A 19,214-nucleotide genomic window follows, 5' to 3' on the forward strand; every position below is an offset into this window, starting at 1 on the left:
AACATCTATCTAACTTTTAGAAGACATCTGAAGGCAGCCCTGTACAAGGAGGTTTTTAATGTTTGAGGTTTTTGTGTTTAAATATTTTGTTGGAAGCCACCCAGAGTGGCTGGGGCAACCCAGTCAAATGGGCAGCAAATAAATAATAAAATTATTGTTATTAGTGTGACCTCAGCCTAGGACTTGCTGATCAGAAGGTCGGCGGTTCGAATCCCCATGACAGGGTGAGCTCCCGTTCCTCGGTCCCTGATCCTGCCAACCTAGCAGTTCGAAAGCTCGTCAAAGTGCAAGTAGATAAATAGGTACCGCTCTGGCGGGAAGGTAAATGGCATTTCCATGTGCTGCTCTGGTTTGCCAGAAGCGGCTTAGTCATGCTGGCCACATGACCCGGAAGCCAATAAAGCGAGATGAGCTCCACAACCCCAGAGTCGGTCACGGCTGGACCTAATGGTCAGGGGTCCCTTTACCTTTACCTTTAACTAAGATGTTGGTCCAACAAGCAGCCCCCACCACACCCCTGGTACGCTGGACTAGGATATTTTTTTAAGGGGAAGGGAGGAAACTCACTACAAAGTAGCACACATACACACATAGTCTTACATATACATACCATGCCTGGGAGCTGCTGGTTTGGATTAAGGATTTGTTTCCATAGAAAAGTAAGTATGCTTAGACCAGAGGAGGTCAATATGGCGCCCTTCAGGACTCCAATTCCCATCAGCCCTAGCCAGCATGGCCAACAGTTAGTGTTGCTTGGGAACTGTAGTCCAACAGCACCGCTGGCTTACATGTTGAACTCTGGTGAGGGAAATCTCCCCCCCCCCCTATTTTCCTTTTGTGTGGGTATGTGCCAACTCATGGGGTTAGAGCTGTTTTGGACCCACCCAATATCTTTTGGGAGGTTCCCACACAATGTTGAGGGGCTGGAGGAGGGCAAGTGTGGAGATGACGACGACAACAACAACAACAACTTTTATTTATATCCCACCCTCCCCGGCTGAAGTCAGGCTCAGGCAGCTAACATCAGATATATAACATTGGTAGAAAATCAAACAATAATTAAATTACCTCCTAAAAACAGGTCAAAATCAAATCAAACTCTAATTAGATGGCTTTCCACAGGGTTAGAGTTGGGAACAGAAAGTGCTCACTGGCCTAACTGTTTACGTTGATCTTGTATGGGCCTGTGAGAATGCTGGGAGGCCTCTTTCATATTAGTTCTTATACAAAAAGAAAAGGGGAATCAGGCTGAGCACCGATCAAAGGCCTGGTGGAACAACTCTGTCTTGCAGGCCCTGCAGAAAGATGTCAAATCCCGCAGGGCCCTGATCTCTTGTGGCAGAGCATTCCACCAGGCTGGGGCCAAGGTCAAAAAGGCCCTGGCCCTGGTCGAGGCCAGCCTAATCTCTCTGAGGCCCGGGATCTCCAAGGTGTTATTATTTGCAGACCGTAATGTCTTCCGTGGGGCATACCATGAGAGGCAGTCCCATAGGTATGAGGGTCCTAGGCCATATAGGGCTTTAAAGGTTTAAACCAGCCCCTTAAACCTGATCCTGTACTCCACCAAGAGCCAGTGCAACACTGGATGAATGTGATCCCATGGCGAAGACCCCTTAGGGTCTTCTCGAGATGAGCATGGCATGGCTTCAGTGGCCAGCTCTTCTTCCTCCTGCCATGGAAGGAGGAGTCACCCGCCATTGTAGCCAAGCCGCCTTCAGCTCTGCACTTGACCTCTTCCCGATGATGCGACAATGCACACATGATGTCACGTTTGTGTGTGGTGTGTTGCACATGTGACGTCACACATGCGATGCCAGGCCCCGCAATATCTATCACAAGCTGACGCCTCTGGTGTGTGTAAAGCAGCTTTTCAACAACCTTGCATTTCGTCTGGAAAGAAATGGAGCTACATCTAACGGAAATGCTGATGTAATTGGAGGGAAATTTAATGAAGAAAACCCATGACCCTTGACTGAAATGTACTCTGATTTGATCTGGGAGGGAAACCACTGGTTGGATTTTCTTTCCTTTTTCTACCCTTGCCTTGGTTCTCACTGTAGGCTCAGCTGCACCCAGGCGATCTGTTAGTGGAAGTGCCGGAGACTCTCACACAAAACAAAAACACCATTGTGACCTCCGGGAACAGAGCAATCCAAACAAACAAGTGAGTCAGGTGACCCAGGCCACTGGGAGACAATCAAGGCATCTCAGAGGCCTTCCTTCAGTAACAGCAAGGATTCCTAGCAAGAGGATGGAGAAGCAGGTTGGCTTAAAAAAAATAATTCATTCTCTCCTGACAGCAGAAAGCTAACGGCATCAGATTGTGGTGTCCATGGTACCAATTGCAAATCTCACAGGTGCAAACTGTGAAAGGACACTTTAAAATGAGTGACTTGGGCACATCAACAGCTTGAGATCCAAGCCCAGAAGTAGGCATATTTGTTCCTCATCAGGAAACCCATATAAGCACACTGAAACCCTGATCAAGCTTTATGTTATGACATCAAGGGTATGGTTGTTTAACACAGCATTGAACAAACGCACTGTGACAACTAAAACGTAATTAAAAGGCAGATGAAATTTAAAGAAGCCTGAAAAGCACTTTGAACATGACCCTATGTTGGTGTTTTTTGGTGTGTTTTTTAAGCTGACAAACACTACAGATGAAGGTGACTCCAAGCCAAGAAAATTGTAGGCAGTTGATGGATTCCTTACAGATTGCTGGCTTTTACCTACTAGGCAATCATCAAAATAAAGATACTGAGAGATCTGTGATGGGCATATTCTGTTGTTACTGATGATAGGCCTTATCTGAGCTTAATAGAAGATCAAAATGTTCCCTGAATCAATTTGAAAAGGCTATTGACCTGCTTTCTGCCAGAATCCCTCTTTACTGTAAACATATGACTGACCCCAAAAGAAAGAGTTTTCACAAACTGCCTTACACTCAATACAGTGATATCTCGGGTTACGAACTTAATTCATTCCGGAGGTCTGTTCTTAACCCGAAACCATTCTTAACCTGAGGCGTGTTTTCGCTAATAGGGCCTCCCACTGCTGCCGCACTGCCGGCACACTATTCCTGTTCTCATTCGGGGGCAAAGTTCTCAACCTGAGGTACTATTTCCAGGTTAGCGGAGTTTGTAACTCGAAGTGTTTGCAATCCGAAGCGTTTGTAACCCGAGGTGCCACTGTAGTCACAATGGTACAGATACACAAACACACTACAGTTATCACTATTAGAGGCAAGGTTTGCATTTGTCAACATTTCCTAGATGCCTGTCTACAAAAAGAAATCAGTCATCATGTTTATAAACTTTTGCATCAAATCTCAGACTGCATGAGGACTACTGTGTACAGCCGCTGCACTAAGGGACCGCTTTGAGGTCATTGGTTTTTTGCAGTCAAGTGGTGCATGAAATTTTGTGAAATGAATATGCAGACAAAAAACACCCAAGAAGCAGCTCAAGATTTATGCATTGATTCATTTCATAGTAGTATTGTACGTAGACATTTCCGTTGCCACAAAAAGCTTTGGTCAAACCTCACTATTAATGACAACAATCACATGGGGGTATATGATCATATATAATTCCGGGCGTCCCTTCCTTCCTTATTTCCTTCTGTACATCCATCCATCCATCCTTCATTCCTTTATTTCCTTGGAAAAAATAAGCCAACGCTGTCACAGCTACGATTACATTATGGTCACAGCTGCAATTACGCCAGCCTGCAGCACACTTAGAAATGTCAACGATGCATTCTACGTGCAGCCGAAACCAGGGCACAGTACAAAATGCATGTGTTGGGTAAAACCGCATATATCAAATGTGCATCCACCACACAATGGCCTGAGTAGATAGTACTAAATATAGATAAAACCTTAATAAGTAGCAAGAAATCTGAATCCCATACCGAGGGGAGTGGGAAGAACTCGACTGACAAGACTTGATATTTGGGAGGTACACTCAGAGATGCTGAGAGTCTAGCCCAGGGGTCAGCAAACTTTTTCAGCAGGGGGCCAGTCCACTGTCCTTCAGAACTTGTGGGGGCCAGAGTATATTTTGGAGTGGGGGGGGTGAACGAATTCCTATGCCCCACAAATAACCCAGAGATGCATTTTAAATAAAAGCACACATTCTACTCATGTAAAAACACACTGATTCCCAGACCGTCTGCTGGCCGGATTTAGAAGGTGATTGGGCCGGATCCGGGCCCCGGGCCTTAGTTTGCCTACCCATGATCTAGCCCTTTCCCTATGCTCTGGCTCAAACAAAGAGCATGGAAGAAGCCAAACTACCTGAGATATTTGTATCCACCTTGTCCTTTAGGCCCAATCCTAGGGGTGTCACAACTCCATCTGAGAGATACGCCACTTTCCAAAGCCAGTATTGATAACACATCCTCCAGAACCATTTTTGCATTAGTTCCCACCTACCCACCCAAGAAATCCACTGGAGATACTCATCTGTTGTATATATTTGGAACCTCTTTGCGCTGTGTGATGGGATAGTGAGCTGCTTGTGCGTAAAAGCTTGATCCCTCTGGGGTTTGGCTGGTCATCCAAACCGATGCACTAACGGAGCCCCCAAAGCATGACTCCGTCAGTCGCTGGTAGAATCTGACAGTGGGCGTCTACGGAATTTACGCCAACATAAAAGCTCTTTGACAGACATGCGCTTTCGAGACTCTCTGCGTGACAGTTTCCGGCGAAGGGTGGGCGTTCCCAACGGGGGTCCCGTTACCTCTCCACTACTCTCACTGGAAGCATCCCAGAGCCTCCCCTCCGCTGTGACTCCTGCACTCCCCCTGCTGGTTCCCTCTTCTACTGCAGATTCTCTCCTATTCTCCTGTAGCCTGTCCACCACCTGTCTCTCCGATGGCAGTTCCCTGACATCCACCTCCCCCCCAGGGCCCCCTTCACCCCCTCCCGCCTCCTCTCCCACTGGCGGTGAGGGCGGAAAGCCCCTGAAGGAACTCTCCTCGTCGTCCGAGGATTCTAACACTTCCAGCCACGGCGTACCGTCTCTCTCCCCGTCTTCCTCTTCTTCGTCGGAGTCGGCTTCTTCACCCACCCCTGACTCTGGGAACCCTTCAAACTCTCCTTCCTCATCGGTGGTCCCAAAGTGTTCCCTTCTAAATCGAGCCACGGGTTGCGGTTTTCTTGGGAAACGCTGATGAAATGTTTCTATTAAAACCTCGTCATTGACTACCTCTGCTGGTACCCAAGTGTTTTCCGACTCTGCTTCCCCCTCCCATTCTACCAGATATTCCACCTGATTCCCCTTCCACCTGGAATCAATGATTCCTGCCACGTTCATGTCGCGCTCTCTCTCTTCTATCACGGGCGTTTGGGTGGCCTCTCTCTCACGCTCCCCCCACTCGCGTCCCTCTCGGTACGGCGACAGTAATGACCTGTGAAATACTGGGTGTAATTTCATGTGACTGGGCAGCCTGAGTTTGAATGCCACTGGGTTGACCTGCTGTATGACCTCAAAGGGTCCCAATCTTTTGGGCCTCAATTTCTTACTCCCGCCCTTGAACGGTAGCCCTTGGGTGGACAACCACACCCGGTCCCCCACCCTTATAGTTTCACCTTCCCTCCTATTTCTGTCTGCTTGCTTCTTATATTCTTCCTTGGCTTTCTCTAAGTTAAGTTGAAGCTGACGGTGGATCGCCTCCATCTCTTCAAAAAAATATTCCGCCGCCGGCACGCTCCACCTCTCCCCTCCCTCTCCTGGGAATGCCCGGGGGTGACACCCATAATTTGCCAGGAAGGGACTCATCCCTGTGGACACGTTCTCCGCGTTGTTGTAGGCAAATTCTGCTAGAGGTAACTTATCCACCCAATCATTTTCTCTGTCCTTTACGTAACACCTCAAGTATTGTTGTAAAACCCCATTTGCCCTTTCCGCTTGCCCATTGGTTTCTGGGTGCCGGGCAGTTGAGAAATTGAGTTCTACGTGCAGTAAGCTCATAAGTTTCCTCCAGAACCTGGAAGTAAATTGTTTCCCTCTGTCGCTGACCACCCTCAAGGGGGCGCCATGCAACTTGAAAATATGTTCTACAAACAACTTGGCGGTTTCCTCCGCTGTGACTGCATGTGAACAAGCTATAAAATGACACATCTTGGTTAATTGATCTACCACCACCATGACAGCTGTTTTGCCTTTGGATTTTGGCAGGTCCGTCATAAAATCTATGGATACTGCCTCCCATGGCCTTTCGGGCGTGGGTAAGGGTTGTAATAGCCCCGCTGGCGCCACCCTCTCTCCTTTCGCTCGCTGGCACCTGTCGCAACCCCTGACATATTCCCGTACGTCCTCCCTCACCTTGGGCCACCAAAACTCCCTGGTAACCAACCACATGGTTTTGTGCTGTCCAAAATGTCCCGCTGTGGGGCTGTCATGCAACTGCTTGAGTACTCTCCCCCTCAGTTCCCCGTCGGGTATGTACAGTGCCCCTTTGTAATACAACGCCCCGTTCTTTTCTTCGAACCCCCCTGTGTTCTCCTCTGTCCTCCGGAGCTCTCTGAGTTTCTCTTGGGCGTATTCATCTTTCTCCGTACCCTCTATCAGTTCCCTCTGCCCCACCAATGCCGCCCCACACACCCAGCGGTCTTCAGAGATTACATGCCTTGCCTCAGGCGCTCCCTCCCATCAATCGTGGTAACCTGCAAAGGCTTACTCAATGGGATAGTCTGTATTTGGTGTGCAGCTGCAAACTCTTTGCTCATGAAATTACATGAGCTACCTGAATCCAATAGCGCCTTTATCTTCAGTGGGTGTCCGTTTGCCAGTTCCAGCAACACCTCTATCACAAGCGCTGGTCTTGGAGGTTCCGGCGTGGGCACATTCATTACTCCCTGGCCTGGCTGCTGTGCCCTGATGTTGGCAACCAGGCGTTGGCTTTTACTGGCTCCGTGATTTCTTCTTCCTCCTTCCCCCCAACAGTTCCCGCCATCCCTTGCCATTCCTTCCTTTGCGGACAGACTCTGGCAAAGTGACCTGGCTGTTGGCAGAGATAGCATCGCTTGCCGCTCTTTCCCTCCTTCTTCCGCCCTTCACTGGTGTTTGAAACTGCGCGCGCGCGCGCTGTTCCAAGTTCCATCGGCTCTGCTGGCGGGAAAGGCTGCTCCGGAATCTCTGGAATGCGGAAGTCCTTCCAACGTTCCCCCTTTCCTTCCCGCTTTTCCATAGCTCTAGCTTCCTGGCGTGCCCCAATGGACAGCGCTGATTTAGTCAGCTGATCCATAGACTCCGCCCTAGGCGCCCGGGAAAGTTCATCTTTCACTGCCGGAGAGAGACCTTCTTCAAACAGCATTTGAATAGGTTCACTAGCAAGGTCCCACCCAAGTCTATGAATCAGCATGGTGAACTCAGTCCAGTACTCACGTACAGATCGGCTCCCCTGTTTACACGCCATTAACTGCCTGCGCACCACTCCCTGCTCGATCTCGCTGGAAAACATCAAGTCCATGGCGCGGAAAAACTTCATTGTGTCCTTTAAGATTTCATTATTGGCTGCCATCAGGGGCCGAACCCAGTCCCTCGCCCCTCCCTCTAGATGGCCAATCACGTACGCCACTCTAGAGTTCTCGTCGGGGAAGTCATCAAACAGTAGATTGAGAGCATATTGCATCTCTGTCCTAAAGGCTTGATAGTTCCGGGGATCCCCCCCAAATTTCTGCACCAGTCCAGGCACCCGTCTGGCAAGTGGGGTGGTCTTCCCCTTATCTGCATCTTGAGCCCTCCTCTCCTCGAGCCTGGCCGTTTGCAGTGCCAGCTGGACCTCCAACGCCCTGTACCTTTGTTCCAGGCTTGGATCTGCGCCAGCTCCCGCTCCTGCTCCTCCGGTTCCGGATGGTTCGCTCATGATGCCTTCTGCTTGCACAAGCTGCTTTCAAAGACTGTCAGATTGCTGTGATGGGATAGTGAGCTGCTTGTGCGTAAAAGCTTGATCCCTCTGGGGTTTGGCTGGTCATCCAAACCGATGCACTAACGGAGCCCCCAAAGCATGACTCCGTCAGTCGCTGGTAGAATCTGACAGTGGGCGTCTACGGAATTTACGCCAACATAAAAGCTCTTTGACAGACATGCGCTTTCGAGACTCTCTGCGTGACAGTTTCCGGCGAAGGGTGGGCGTTCCCAACGGGGGTCCCGTTACCTCTCCACTACTCTCACTGGAAGCATCCCAGAGCCTCCCCTCCGCTGTGACTCCTGCACTCCCCCTGCTGGTTCCCTCTTCTACTGCAGATTCTCTCCTATTCTCCTGTAGCCTGTCCACCACCTGTCTCTCCGATGGCAGTTCCCTGACACGCTGATCCTGTTCTGAAATACAAAATGAAGCCAGCATGCAAAAAAGATCTATTTTGCATACTTCAAAAGTTACATGTACAAAAGGTGTGATTGCACTTCACCAAATGCATGGCATTTCTTTGTGCCATTAACTATGTCTGGACTTCCAGATGTTATTGGACAACTTTCATCCTCCCTCACCACTGACCATCCTGCACAACCCTATCATAAACTGTTTTTCTGATGCCCTCAGCTGAAGTGTATTGATTTATCCGCTAGTAATATCTAGGGATGTTTTTGATTTTAAACATTCGATTATTATTATTTGATGTTGCTGTTTTGTTTTATTTTTATAGGTGTTTTATTTTATTGTTTCATGGAGAACTACCCCAGAAATCGTTACTGAAAGGTGGCATATACATTTGTGAAATAGGTAAAAGGTCAATGCAGAGGGACACCATGCCATCAAAAATTGAGGTCAACAATGGAGTTTAAGAGCACAGTGGAAGATCAGATAAAACCAAGGTGGCTGGGTGATGGAAAGAGAAACACACGCCGTGCTTAAGCTGGAGAGTGGCTGAGAGAAAACCAGGAAACTGAATGATCGTGAGGGCTACTTGTTCTCTGTGGACAAGGAAGATAAAATCCCAGGCAATTACACAAAAGATATGAGTCAAGCACTAGCAAGGCACCTGAATCCCACAAGGAATTATGTGCATGAGCATGTTAGGTTAGTTACAGTGTCCTGGTTTCACACCAGATCACATATTGATTTCTGTATGCTTTTCTTTGAGATAAAAAGTCACAAAATGAATCCCATGCATGCAACATATATTTCTGCTAACAACATATCGCCAATCCATTAATTGAAGCTATATTCTCCAGCAGAAAATAATTATGACCTTACCAGAAAGATATGCTTCTTTCTCTCCTTTGGTTTAAGCAGGGAAGCAGATTCACGTTTTGGAAAATATGCTTTTGAAGGGCAAGGATATTTGACCATTGGAACCAAGGCATATTAGACTATTCAGATGAATTATGCTTGGGTGATACCATTTTAGAACGAAGGGCAGGACCACAGTTTGAATGCTTCCTCACATAAAAACGTATCTTTCCACAGAAGTCTGGAACATTGAGAACAGTAGGATAGTACACTTCTCCCTGATATTCCCATTGTAGGAGAATTTGGATGTTGTGGAGCATTCATTCGTATCATACCATTCGTATCTTATTTTCTGAAACTGGAGAGTCCTATGAAGTATGCCATGTTCTTTACATTTAAGTGTAGATACAGTTTTATTGAAAAGCAATGAGGAAAGAAATCCACAGTTTCTCCAGAAAAATGGCAGACTTCCTTCTTTGGGATTTTGTAGGAGGGGGAAGTGAACAGCCATCTTTTATTAACACACTGAGGTTGGAATAACTTGTCTGCCATTTCCATTCTGCTTCTGAAATGTTCATTCCACTGAACATGGAAGGGACAGTGGGATCATAATGGCAGATCCACTGTGTGCAGGTCCCTGGGCAGATTTTTCCTGTGACTGAGAGCCCTACAGGATAAGTCAGGGTCCAGGCTGGTCACTGCAACACACCCCACCCCAGCTGTGTGTTCGTGATACACCCAGTGGATGTCTGCAAAGACCTATGATCCTAAACAATGGTGGTTTTACACACAAAACACATAAACAGCTGGAGTTTTCAGTTTCATTACACAAACTTATCTCTAATAAGCTCGACAATCTTCATAAGCTCAGAGCAGCTTTGGACAATACAATCAAGTCACTTGTGATACCACTTCCCCATTTGGCTGACGGCACTTGTTTGCCAGGCTGGACAAATCATCTGTGTTTGTTCTCCCGCAAGTCCACTCTATCCTGTTAGAAACACACATTTCTAGCTGCATTTTCTTTTAAAATGCTATTTTAAAAATACATCTCATACTTAAAAAGAAATGTTGGTCACTGTATTGGCACATTCTAGAAGTGCGAAATATGGCGAACAACTAAGGTCTGATCTGCACAAGCCCCAGAGGTGTAGATTGGGTTAGTTTGCATCAGAATTAAGGATGGGCAAACCTGTCAATTTTGTTTTCCATCAGTTCTCCCCACCCGCACCTCATCTTAGCTTCAGCTATTCACATTTGCACATCAGTGTGCAATTTTTAAAAAAATCCTCACAAAATTATTCAGCATTTTAGGACATATTTCTCCCAATCTACATAATTTTATATACTATTTTGCTTACTATATATATATTTGTTGCAAGCAATTTCATGCAGTTTTGCCATTATATGCAATTTTGGAAATGATTTCCCCTAATATAATGCATTTTCAATTGTTATTTTCAGTAATGTAAGTGTTCTGGTACATACTCTCCTCCAGTCGATTACTTGGCTGGGGAACTGCAAGGCAAAATTCAGAGAAGTGCAAATTTTGCGGGATGGCTCTGTTTCAGTTCTTGTACTTTGGAAAGTATGGACAGTGTCGTCGCAACGGGGGGCATGGGGGTCGGTACGCCCCGGATTCCATGTTTGCGGGGGAGATAAGAAATCACCCCCGCGGGGGCTCACGGCAGCACGAGCAGCCATCACACCACCGCAGCTGCATTTGGAGGATCCTCCATTCACGGCTGTAGCTGTGGGCAGAGGATCCCGGCCCTGGCAGGAATCCTCTAAGTACAGTGCATGTGTGGCATTGCATGCATGCGCTGTATGTAGTGATGCCACACTTGCACTGTGTAGCAGTTTGCCGCTGGCACTGCTCCAGCACCGTACTGACGGTACTGGGATCCCTCCGTTGCCACTGCAGCCATGAACGTGGCTATAGCGGCGCTGGAGGGATCCCAGCACCGTCCGTACGGCGCCGGAGCGGTGCCGGTGGCAAACCACTACACAGCGCATGTGCGGCGTCGCTACGTACGGCACATGCGTCATACGTAGCGATGCCACACATGCACCTTACATCGTGATGCCCGCCCTGGGTGTCACGACGCCTTCCTCTGCCCCTGAGTATGGATTAGGTAAATTCATAGTTATTTGGAAACTGAATTAAATTCCCTCCATCCTTAATCAGAATCCACATAGGCTAAATCCCTTAAGCAATCCTCTTTGCTTGTAATGTCTGGGAAGTCTCACAGTGTCTGAGAAGGATCTTATGTACAACATTCTACATCTTTGTCTGTTCAGTTGGCTAGTATGTTAATGGATCTGGAAAGGGAAGGTTCTTTATCTTGGTGCAACAATAAAACTTCCAGCACATCTGCAAAGCTAAGCAGGGTCTAGTATAGTTTCAAACTGGATGGGGACCATATGCTTTGCAGAGAGTTGGACTAGATGACCCTCCCAACACTACAATTCTATGATATTGCACATTACTTAATGCCGAATATGATATACCTTAGTGCCTTTGGAATAATATTTGTTGAGGAGTGTGAAGGTCAACATTGGTTCACACAGAGCTAATAATTTTAGAAGATCATGATGTTTTCTGCAGAAAAAAGAATTCTCCCTCACTCTTAGCTGCCCTCACAAAATTGACCTTAAAATGTAACTGTAGATACTCAACAAAATAAATGCAAAAAAATAATAATCACCTGTTAGTAATTTAATCAATGTAATTATCATTGGGGTGACATGTTTTTCATGGAAAGGAAATCTCAGGATTAATCTTCCTATTAGAGGGCAGTGTTTGACCCTAATCAGTTGCCATTGCACTGAGGACAGTCCCTGACTCCATCGTTGCTTCTTGTCTTCCTTGAGTGCATCCTCTGTCCGTAGAAAAGTCCAGACAGAAACTCAATACTTTCCTCTCCATTTCCCTCCGCTTCCTCAAAGCTTTTTAATATTTATCCATATTGATCCACCATAATTTCAGAGTGATGTTATTACCAAATAGCTAAATGGAGCTCTCTGCTGTTTCATCAAATCCACACTTAGCTGAGATCATGGAACTTGTTCCATTATCCTATTAGCCTTCAGGGGTAATTCCCCAGGGGGTCCGCTGAATCTTCTTCGCTTCTCATGTGTCTGACAGAGAAAGAAAACAACTTGTAGGGTCAGCCACAGATGAAAGTAGGGAGAGAGGGCATTTCCTTCCACCACCTCTGGACACCTCAAGCAGAGAAATCAGCTCCTTTGAGTTTTATGGAAGCAAAGGTGGGAAGGAAGCCTTCCTGTGTGCTAAATTCAGAGGCAGCCAATATGGCGCTCCTCAAATGTTGGGCTCCAAATTCCCATCAGATGCAGCCAGCATGCTCGGGAATGGTAACAGTTGTCATCTAGCAACATCTATAGGGTACTGCATTTGCTAACCCTGTGCTAACTCTCCTTATTTTTTGCACATATTGAAGATGCAAGCCTTCTAGTTTTCAGCTTTATTTGTTTTTAAAGTTTGCTGTGTGCTTCATTGTCCAGGGGTCTTCTTTCCACACCAGCATTTCTTTCAACATTCTCTAAATTGAATCTAACAAAGTGTCTAGATGGATTTTGAAATATACTCAGAGAGAATCCTCACTTTCATGGAGTTTATTTCAGTTTGTAATAGAAACAGCCAGTCATCGGGTGTTTCTGTCAGTGCTTGTGTGTGTCTGGCCCCTCCCAGACCCTAGGATATATATCCTTTGTTCACACCCAGGTCACACCTGATAGGCTGATTCAAACTTCCCTTCTGGGCCGGATTGGACGACTCCAATGGCCAATCAGATTACTACAATCTAAAATCCTACCTGTCTATTATTCTGGGATTGAAGCTCCAGACATAACAGATTTCTCACATGGCAGCAGTGGGTTGATGGTGGAATTAGGGAACTGCTGAATTTTCGCGCAGTTCAGATTTTCACTGTGAGAGGAAAATCTGTTTCTACCTCCCCACGTGTGTGTGTGTGTGTGTGTGTGTGTGTGTGTGTGCATGCTTCTCCAGACTCTTCACAGCCACTGATTCTGAAAAGGTTCAGAAAATGGCAGCCCAAACCATCAAGGGCTGCAGCATTTGGGGCTTGTAAGTATAGAGAAAAAGCATCTAACAGGTGATATGATAGAAGTGCATACAATTATGCAAACTGAGGAGAAAAAGGACAGAAGGAAGTTTTTGTCCTTCTCTAGCACTAGAACCTGCGGACATCCGTGAAGCTGAACATTGGGCAATTCAGGACAGAGGGAACAAAGAACTTCTTCGCCTAGCACATAGTTAAACTACGACCTTTGCTTCCACAGTGATGGCCACCAACTTGGATGGTTTTAAAAGAGGTTTACAAACATTCATGGAAGAGTAGGCTATCAAAAGCTCTGAGCCACAATGGCTACATTCTCATTCCAGGGCTGGAGGTAGCATGCTTCGGAATACTGTTTGCTGAACACTATAGGAGGGTAGAGAGTTTTTGCATGCTTGTGGGCTTTCAATAGACAGCTGTCTTGTCACTGTGAGAACAGGATTCTGGGCTAAGTGCACCACTGACTTGATTCAGTAGGTTCTTCTTGTGTTCTTAAAATAAAACAAACCATGCAAGCAAGCAAGCAAGCAAGAATAGGTGTGTTCAGGCTTTTATCTTTCCCACAGCAACATGTAGATGCTACATTTTTCAAAAATCACTATTTCCATTACACCTTTGGCCTAATTTTTCAGTCCTCATTCTCAGCTGAACCAAAGCATAACAGTTCAATCCTATGCATGCCTCCTCAGAGATCGGGATGTCAGAGAACTTTGATGAAAATGGAAACAGAAGCGGAAATTGCCATTGCGACGGTCACCTCCAGACTGGATTATTGTAACTCGCTCTACGTGGGGCTGCCCTTGAGACTGACCCAGAAACTCCAGCGGGTGCAGAATGCCGCGGCGAGACTCCTTATGGGGTCTTCGCTGCGAGATCACATTCACCCAGTACTATACCAGCTGCACTGGCTCCCGGTGGAGTACAGGATCAGGTTTAAGGTGCTGGTTTTAACCTTTAAAGCCCTATACGGCCTAGGACCCTCGTACCTACGGGACCGCCTCTCCTGGTATGCCCCACAGAGAAACCTACGGTCTGCAAATAATAACATCCTCAAGGTCCCAGGCCTCAGAGAGGTTAGGCTGGCCTCAACTAGAGCCAGGGCCTTCTCGGCTGCGGCTCCAATCTGGTGGAACGCTCTGTCACAAGAGACTAGGGCCCTGCGGGACCTGACATCTTTCCGCAGGGCCTGCAAGACAGAGTTGTTCCACCAGGCCTTTGGTCAGGGCGCAGCCTGACTCCCTCCTCTGGCAACCTGCACAGAATATTGCTTAATCGGTTGCCACTAATTTGATTTTAATTTTTATAATGAATATTTTGAATGTGTGATTATTTGATTATTTGATTATTGTTAGCCGCCCTGAGCCCGGCTTCGGCTGGGGAGGGCGGGATATAAATAAAATTTATTATTATTATTATTATTATTATTATTATTATTATTATTATTGTCCCATGTCTAGAACAGAACTCCATCCAGTGAATACAATCAGTATTGGATGTTGTTGTTGCTTTCAGTGCACAAATGATATGCAATTGATTGTGTTTTTCTGCATTTGCATTGTGTTTCTTTTGAGTTGAAATGGATACGGGGTGGAACTACATAATGACAACATAATTTTTGCCACAGTGGACAGCAAGACAAATAACGTAGACAAACTGCAACAGAACGGAAGCAGGCCTGCATGTGATGAAAACAGTGCGGAACAAAAAACAATGAATTCCTGCAACCCGGCACAGAGGTGAACCCCACTGAGCACAATGGGACTTACTTCAGCTAATTGGGTATAGGATTGCAGCCAAGCAGAGCAAAACTAATTTTCCTTCATGCCAAGGGTGGAGGAGATCTACTGATATAGCTACTGCCAGATCTATTGACCTGCTGTTTTGTAATGCTCAGAGCAGGAGGTGAGAGGCAGCATTTTCTCCCCCCCCCCCCCGCCCCCATTAAATGCAGTCGAAGGCAACTAACTATGCCAGCCGCAGGGTTAGCATACAGTTTGACCACTATAGTTTGGGGAAGCAAAAGAGCTGGAGATGTGGGACATACCCCTGGCCCACAAGCCCAACAGCACTTTTGGAATATCTATGTCAGTGGAGCCAAGGCACTTCCAACAGTGTAACTCTCTTCCCACCAACATATCTCTCCCATTCTTCCAGCCTCCAGAGGAGGACAGCATTTCCCCCTGAATATTTGTAATTTGGTTTTCTGCCCTTCATCCCTGGCTAACATCATCTCTCCCTCCCTTCCTTTTGTTACCCTACTTCCTGTCTAAATTTGGGCAACCTTCTTTTTCACTTACATTACCCTGAAAAGTGTGATGTGGTGAAGGGAGAGACAACCGAGTGTCCATTTGGGGGGAATATGATACCATAGGAATAGAGAGAGCAGACTCTCGCATAGCAGAGTGACAAAGTGAGATTTGCACTGCCCAATGAACCAGTGATTGCCTTGGCTCTCACCTTTTTATCGCCATCACTTTAACCTAGAAGCAGTTGACATGGTGTCATCCAACAACATCTGGAGCCACCACATTGGCTCCCCCATTGGCCAACAACAACCCAAGTGCCTTGCCCCTGGATCCCAGTAACATTTAACTAAAGCAGAAGTGTAACATAATATCAGTTCAGAATCTGACACTCCATGTCATTGATTATCACTTGCGTCAATGAAGTCATGTCATAACTTGTGTTAACTTTGGCCATAGTAGGGTTCACTTGAACAGCCTCTGTACACTTTCATGTGCATTGGCCAAAGCCAAAATGGGCTGCAGTTAGTGTCACTGTGAAAGAGCTGTCCATGCGCATAGCAAGGTGCCCTTGAATTGTTTTAAACTGCAACTCCCATCCATGTTTTCTGGGGTTGGTAGGAGTTATAGTCCAAGTTTTTGGATAGCATCAGATGGACAAAGGCTGATGTATGGTGAGAGATGTAAAAGAAGTAGAGAAGGGGCAGATGCCTTAGCTTTAAACTGTAGTTAAATCCAAATTCTCAGATCCCACTGAATACACCAGGCCAGATTTTAATATAAGTGAAGACTTGTGGGTCAGTATTTTTTTTAAGGAAAACTGGATTTAGTTATTTAATTTTAATAAAAGCTACTGCAGCCCAGAAACCAAGAGTGGTGGCAGGAATGTTGCCCATGTGGTCTTTAAAAATTGATTTTAAGATTAGGGTTTGGCAAGGGCAGGTTGGGGTATCTAGGGCAGCAGGATCTAATTCCAACCCATCTTGGTCTATTGTTGCATCATCGTTTATTATTCACAGTTCAGATAGCTGATCTCCCAGAGGAAGAGTTCTCTTTAATTAACATCAGCACCACAGGGTGAATGGTCATTTGACTGATTTTGCCTGGCAATGAAACTTTAGAACACCTACCATCATTTTAAAATGCAGTTAAGGAAAAAATTAAAAATAACCACACAACTAGTTTTGCCATAGGGTGACATCTACTTGAGCTGACTTTATCATGATTGTATGATCATATATCATCACAAAATCATGATTATATTTTTATATGGCCTGCTTAAATTCCTTTAACTTCACCATCAGTGTGAACCCCATTGCACCCCTTGCCAGAACAGATGATATCCTGTTGCACTCAGGTTTTGCTTGTGGGTGGGCTTCCCGTAGGCATCTGGTAGGTCACTGTGAGGACAGTGCTGGGCCAGGTGGGTGTTGGGCCTGATCCAGCAGGCCTTTTCTCAAGTTGTTTAGATCTCTATGTACCACACACAACATGAATGGGGAGCCTGTGCCACCCCAACCCCATGAGAGGTTGTTGGACTCCAACTCTGATCATCCCCAACCATTGGTCTGACTGAGGCTGATAGGAGTTGAAGTCAAGCAAGTTCTGAAGAGCCAAGGGCTCCCCATCCTTGGCACAGAGGGTTCAGCTGAGTCCTGGGTTCATATCCTGACTGTGTGGCCTTAGTTAAGCCATCATCTTTCAGCCTAGCTAGTGGGGAGAATAAAATGGGACAGCACCACATATGGAAGACTGGAAACCCAAAAAACCCAACGCCAATGAGGCCATGGAAGACTGTGTTATTGCTGCCTCTCCGTTCCTTGGACCTTCTTCTCATCCTATCCTCACACTTTCTATGGAACAATATTAGATTTCCATTTCCTATAAGAGGTGAAAAGGAAATACGTCAGATGCCCAGTCTCTTGCTGCTTTGCTAGCACTACAGGTGAAATTGGGTTCCCTGTGTTGCAATTGAACAATCAAACTGCCAGTGAATAGTTTGAAGGTACAGTTTAGTAAGATGGCAACCATGTTGCACCTCAGCAAGCCTGGGTCTGGTCAGTGCCACTGGGACACTCTCTAGACTTCCTTGGGTGCCACCTTAGCTTCCAAAGAAAAAAGTTAAGATACAAAATTTAAACACAAAAAAAGCAATCACACACATATACACACTGCCCTGAGTTCTTTCAAGCTTGGGAAGCAGATGTGGCATGGGGGGAAAAGCAGCTTTTAAAAACATCCCATTCGTGACAGTTGCATTGTATAAACATCCTTGCTAAATTAGATTCTTGAAAACAGAGTTGCAGAAGCAGCTTTTTGCTGCTTTTTAATGCTAGAAAACCTCACTTGGCATCCAACCATCTACAGTCTTGTCCCCGTCAGCCTCTAAATGTCATTTCATCCAATGGAGCGGAAGGAAAAGTGACCAACACTAGCTGGTACCGATGAGAGTATATGGAAAGCTCCACCCCTCTGCTTATGGCTGGGTACAAGAGCGCACACTCTCCGTGGGAAGAGATGTGGAAGAACAGGTTCTTCTGCACGTCACTCAGCTCTCCTTCATCCCATCTCAATACACCAGCAGGGCTCAAACAACAGGAGGAATCCAAGGGGAACAATTGGGCCCTCGTTCCACTTCTAGCACTTCTCTTACAGCCTGCTAATGCAGAAGATACCAGAGAGAAAAGCCCAGGAAAAGTCCCCACACATTTTGCCCCTCGTAATTTGCTCAGAGTTGACCCAACTGGTTCCCCTGGTCAGTGCATCATCATGCCACCCATCTAGGACCCAAGAAATCCATGAATGGTGCTCCTATTATCTGGCACTCAGTGTGAACTTCTACTAGGGAATACCAAACACTGCTATTGTTACACAGAAGGAACAGCACCCTCGCTCTGTTGGAAAACACAAAACACACATCCAGAAGCCACTCTGAGGTCCCCCATCAACTTTCTTCAATCCATGGAAACATTGAAAGTTAAGGATTTCTGTTGCTGAGCATCCATCTCCGTTTACACTGAAAAGAGGGGGGAAGAGAGATCAGACAGTAGCGTTTGCAAACCAAATCCACTTGTACTTACTTTGAGTTGCAAAATCTCCCGTCTCTGTTAAACAGTCTTCAATCCCCCGTGAGGACTTCTGAGCTTTCGCTACACCTTCACTCGGCAAATGCAGCACTTTTCCGCTTCTCTCTCTTTTTCTCCCCTTCTCGAAATTATTGACTCCTTTTCTTCCTTTGCCCCCTTTCCAATGTCCCTCTGCTCCTCCTCCTCTTCTTCTCAGTTTACCCTCTTCCTCTTTCAATTTCCCCCCCAGAATTTCTCTACTCAAGGCAGGGAACCTGATCCTTGCTTTGACTATAGAGAGAGCAGACTGTGAGTGACTGAGTGAGCGAGAGAAAAGAAAGGGAAGGAGGGGGGGAGAGAGCAGAGCACAGTTCCCTCATGTGATCTGACTGGGAAGCTTATTAAAAGCAGGTCACTCAAGGGGCAGTCTCTCCCACCAAGACCGATGGAAAGGCAGGAAGCGGGGAGGGGGGAATCAGAGAGGAACTCTCCATCAGGAATGACATCTTTTTCAAGGGGCTTCAGTCAGTGCAGAAGGAAAGTAAGAGGATACTATTCAGTTCCTCAGAAACTTCAGATGCAGGAAGCACCCAATCAGTTTGTAAGCTTTTGCACAACCAGTG

At 46.4% G+C, this 19,214-nt stretch overlaps 1 protein-coding gene across 1 annotated transcript in view; it reads right to left on the bottom strand.

Moving 5' to 3' along the window:
* The window catches only part of PTN (pleiotrophin), a 94,146-nt gene extending 75,206 nt beyond the window's left edge, over positions 1-18,940 (bottom strand). The window contains exon 1 of the mRNA XM_081879016.1: positions 18,607-18,940. The gene's annotated coding sequence lies outside the window, so the exon portion shown is untranslated. The remainder of the gene's footprint in view (positions 1-18,606) is intronic.
* Positions 18,941-19,214: the final 274 nt, after the last annotated feature.

The sequence above is a fragment of the Podarcis erhardii genome, assembly GCF_964252035.2.
Source record: "Podarcis erhardii genome assembly, chromosome: 10".
NCBI lineage: Eukaryota > Metazoa > Chordata > Lepidosauria > Squamata > Lacertidae > Podarcis > Podarcis erhardii.